This window comes from Coenobita brevimanus, chromosome 25 (genome assembly GCF_032717465.1).
Source record: "Coenobita brevimanus isolate Jiangsu-jjx chromosome 25, ASM3271746v2, whole genome shotgun sequence".
Classification (NCBI taxonomy): Eukaryota; Metazoa; Arthropoda; class Malacostraca; order Decapoda; family Coenobitidae; genus Coenobita; species Coenobita brevimanus.
Window position 1 is genome coordinate 40181705 of NC_136978.1, and position 5349 is coordinate 40187053.

Sequence of the window (5349 nt, forward strand, 5' to 3'; positions counted from 1 at the left end):
GCAAGGCCATAGTGTGACATCTTAGACAATAAGGCCTGGTGCCCTACCTGTCAAATGCTTTTGAAATATCAAGTGCTACTGTGTGTGTTTCACCATGTTGGTCTATTGTTTTGTTAATCTGATGGGTAAGAAGGCAAAGAATATCTACAGTTGAACGTTCCTGTCTAAATCCATACTGCCGATCATTGATCAATTTATTGATTTCTAGATGCTTGACTATGTGTTTGTTAATTAGTGTCTCAAAAACTTTACCGAGAACGGAAGTTATTCCAATTGGTCTATAGTTTGATGGATCAGAAGTTGTCCCCTTTTTAGGAACAGGATGGATATTTCCTTCTTTCCAAGGGGCTGGAAAAATTGAGGTACGGATGCATCAGCGAAAAAAAATTTGCTAATACAGGAGCCAACACTGAGGAGCAATTTTTAAGTACTATTGAAGGAAATATGATTTTTTTTTTTTCATTGAATTAATTTGATACTCACAGATTACTTTCTTTTTCCAAGCCTCTTAACCTTTACTGTGTGTTTCATTTTGATCTTGGCAGCTGCTTGTATTAAGTCCTTCCTGGATTGGGCCTTTGATGTAGTGGCTATACATGGTATTTTTGTTTTTTTCAATAAGCTTGGCAAAGTAAAACCGACGAAATAATGCTAGACCGAGGAAAGGCGGTTTTAAAAACGCGGAATTTCGCGAGAACGCGGAAATTTCGCATGCCTGGTATGAATCGAATATAGTAAATTGTATATAGTACTTAATAAATATGATGATCTACATAACTTGCAATAAAAGGCAACAATTGTATTTCAGCACTGCATACACAAATCCAATGCAGATAACTGATTATGCAAATTCATCAGTCAGAAAGTCTGATGAACAAGAGACAAAAACACTTCAACCCCATGGTCTTATCCATGTTTATTCTTACTCACATAAATAGGGCACACATAAATAGGGGTCTTTCTGTAGATGTTATAACATTAAAACTTTTGTTTTTCTGTTTCTCAGTCATATGCCTTTATGCCAACCTGAAGCAACACGACATACCCAGAAAAGCAAGTCTGAGGTAACTAGTACAGTACAACTATTTCTGACTATGTAAACAACTATGCAGTGTGGCTATTCTCATTCTTTATTCCTAGGAAACAAGCAGTAACAAAAGGGAGGAAGTTTTTACATTGTTTAGGATAAGCAATGTTGTACACAAACATACCTGCAATCAGTAAAGCCAATGCATCATTAATGCTGCCACATACAGCTATTACTACACCATCAAGCACTACTGAGAAATTATTACTCATGACTACATGCCCTGCATACTGGATACCCACACCATGTTGCCTTCATCAAGCTGATGTTCCTCAAACTGCAAAAATGACACATATATTTATGTCAACCATAATTAAATGTACAATATTAATTATACTGAACCAGGTTCTTATAATCTATTACAGTTTATGAATTCCAGCACTGACAGTTTACATACAATACTCTTCCAACTATCCACATATACTTTATCCGCTTTCACTGTTATTCGCAAGGTGGTTTTATTTGTAAGAGAAAAAAGTAATAGTATCAAAAGTGACAGACATTGAAAACTCCATCGAACCTCTCACCAGCTAGGTATGGCAGTCCCAGCAATACAGCTCAGATGCGAGAATCTGCAAGAAAACATGTATTAAGTACGAGCATATTTTAAACTGAAGTTTTTTTACTGTTCAGTTTTACACATGGAGAGTGGAGTGAAGGAGGGAGGGTGAGACAAAAAAACAGAAGGCACTGTCTAACACTGTTTGTGTAGAATCTGTAGGTGAATGGCTAAGAAAATCGGTTCTAGATGCAAGGGCATACAGGGAATTTGGAATGAGTTTGTCAGATCATTACGTTGTAGTAGCTCGCGTGAGGGTGCATTAGAAGTGGGTGATGAGACATGGAATAGGGCAGGAAGGAGGAGGATAGGTGAAGTGGATGGAGAGGCTACGGATGGAGGAGTGTAGGGAAGAATTCAAGAGCAGTTGAATGGCAACTAGGTAGGTTTGACTTGGAGCAAACGGAAGAAGTGAAAGAAGTAAGCAGAGTGTATAAAGAAGAGGTGTGTGCAGCATGTGTGGAGGTTTGTGGAGTAAGGAAAAGGAAGACAGTTGAAGTGAAGTGCATGTGGAGTTACATGGAGATACAGAATGATGAATGAGGAAGTACAATAATGCTGTGGGCTGGATGTGGATGCGCTGGAGAGTGTGAAACAGAACACACTGAGGTGGCTCCGTCATTTGGAACGCATGTCAAGAGATGTACTAAGAGAGAGTGTGAGAGTTAGGTGAGGGGGCTAAAAGGAAGGGGTTGACGAAGAGTAAGGTGGATGGATGGAGTCGAGAGGTATATAGGGGACAGTGGTGGTGGCTGGGAGGACGGTTGCCGATTGGCAGGGGACAGATTGGGTTGGAGGCGGTTCGTTCGCGGCCACCCCTTTGTGGATCACGGTGTCGGGCAGTAGATGGATAAATGGATAGCTTTTTACTTAAGTGAAATACACATGTTGGCAATACCACTCAATCTGCTTACATACCAGTACAGTTTTAGTCAAACATACTGTACATATACAGAATTATAAAGACAAAGTGCTCCACCACAAATGCAATTATGGTCTCATATTCTAATGATGGTGAGGTGCAGAGGCAGTCACCTTCCCCTTGGAGACAGGCCAGTCCTGCAGTAGACCATATATGGTTGCTGCTGCTGATGTTGATACCAAAACCAAAACTGAAATTTACCTTCATATTAATAATAAAAAACATACTATATTACGACTTATATGCATAAAGTTCTGTATCTGAGGGAGTGTCCAGAATATTTCTTACTTCCACAGGCAGCTTTTTCCTAGTTTGCAGAAGCTCAAGGATGGGCTGCTTGTATCTACCTATTCCCTGAGCAATTGATATTTTTGGATAGGAAGTATCAGCTTTTGGGTGCAGACGCTGCAGTTCCTTAACCAGCTGTAATGAAACGATTAATATACTAAAAGCAAACTGGGTGAAATTTGTTCACTAAGATGAAACAGAGGATATGAAATACAGTAAACATTCGATAAAACAAACCTCAATATAGTGTCAGTAATTTGCCAATCATAAAGAGTAATTATCACGTTCTGGCATGTGGAATTAAATGGATCTTAATTCTGGCTATCTCTTTTTTAAAGGAGGGATCTGACAAAGTAAATAAGCCAGTCCCATTACAAATTGTCTCAAGTGTTAAGGTTATGGTAAAACAAGACGCAGCACAAATATGGTGTCTCACAAATCTTCTTCGGTTACTGACTGGACACAAGGTAAATGCACATAATGGTAAGTGGGAGGTTCTTCTAAAACTTCTTGATGCAGTACAGTACATTTGTGCTCCCTCTATTCATCGTGCACAAGTGAAGATAATAAGGGAATGCATTGATGACTTTCTTGAGAGTTTTGCAACAGGGTTCCCAACAGAAACCATGAAACCCAAAGCCCATTACATGACTCACTACGCTGATCAAGTGTTACAGTTTGGACCACTAGTTAACTGTTGGACCCTAAGATTTGATGAAAAACATTCATTCCTCAATAATATTAGCAGAGTGACTAGGAACAAGATTAATATATGTAAAACACTAGCCCACAAACACCAAATGAATCAGGTTATGCATTCTGAGTCAGCTAATATTCTTGATGTTAACGAGATTGACAATAATTCCTTCATTTTCCAAATATTTTAAATCAAACAGGAGAGATTTATGAGTATGTGTTAGCTTAAACTTTTTTAATATGTGAGACTTGAAAAGGACAAGATATACTGATTTTGACTGTGATCTTTATTCAGGAGGTAAACTAGCTAAGGTCATATATAACATATCCTACCAAATCACTGCCCTGTAGCCATTGGTACTTTTGTAAGACACCATCAACCCCGGTCATCTCAATGATGATCATCTGACGTCGGAAACCTAATGTAATCCTCATCAAACGCTAAACCTATAAGTACAATAAACATATTATGCAACACACTAAGAAATAAATATGAATACTAGATCCTGTAGAAGATATAATGGAGCGAATGATTTTGCATTCCGTACCTGAGTAACATATAAAATCCTAAGTGATTTCATAGGAAATCATAGAAATACTTTAATTCAGTAGCATAATATGCACCATGTTGGTAAGGCACTGCTTTCTATAAATCAGTGTGTGTGTGTGTGTGTGTGTGTGTGTGTGTGCAATTGTCCTTTTTACCATGACTAGACACTGGACACATACACAAATAGATGTGGCAAGCTATATTTGACAGGAATTCTTACCTTCTCCTGATCGGGGTCTCTTTTACTCCATTCATTAGATAATCATTCAGTATGACGCTGAATGGACATATCATGCTATGATTCTGGTCTCTTTGGCAAATAGTGAACGATGCCGTAAGTTGCAGGAGCATCCGATGTGGGTGTTGGTCCAGGAGCTTTTTTTTTTTTTTTTTTTTTTTTTCATTTTTCTGGCCAAAACTTCAGTAAGTGATGAGTCTTGTCGTTTCCTACTATTCTCGAACTTCCTCTGATTTCGTACCTTTCGATGCAAAAGAACTTCGTGTTTCATAAGGTCGATGTTTGTAAGCATCACTGGAAAGGCAGCAAGTGCAGCACTCGCCATGCTTTGGTACTGGGAACAAGTTGGATACCTGATATATATATATATATATATATATATATATATATATATATATATATATATATATATATATATATATATATATATATATATATATATATATTCTACAGTCTGAACACTTGTCGAAATTTTGACTTGGATTTTCTCTTGATATTATCACAACCAGCATGTTCAGACAGTCAGTTATGGGACTGGCACAAACCTAACCTACCCTTGCTAGACAATTCCTTCCCCAAAATGCTAAAACTTGATGGTGTTCCTTTCTCTCCCTCTCTGTTCATTTTAACCCCTAAAAGATGTATGTCATACTATGAAGCTCGGGAGGGGCAGGGACAAACAAATGGATGTCATCATGTGAAGCCCTGCTAATTTCAAATTAACCCATGTGAATAAAACCGCGCCACACTCCTAGTCTCTGTACCAGAGTGGGTTTTCTCTGGCTAGGGTTAGGCAGGCCAAGTGCTCCTGAGTCTGGTAAGTGACGACCTCCTTTAGAGGGAGGAGGGGAAGCTTTAGGTTTACAAGCTTGGCCTTAGGTAGGAGGACCATAGGTGGGTTGTTGGGGCGAGATAGCCGAGTGAGCCACACAGTTTTGCCATAATGTATTCATATTTGGCAAACCGTTTAGGCGGGAAGTGCAACCTCGCCTCCACACCACCGCTTTTA

The 5349-nt window shown here is 38.8% G+C and overlaps 1 pseudogene; it reads right to left on the minus strand.

Annotated features, from left to right (window-relative positions):
* Window positions 1-1301: 1301 nt before the first annotated feature.
* On the minus strand, window positions 1302-4698 carry LOC145393821 (uncharacterized; annotated as a pseudogene).
* Between the last annotated feature and the right edge of the window lie 651 nt (window positions 4699-5349).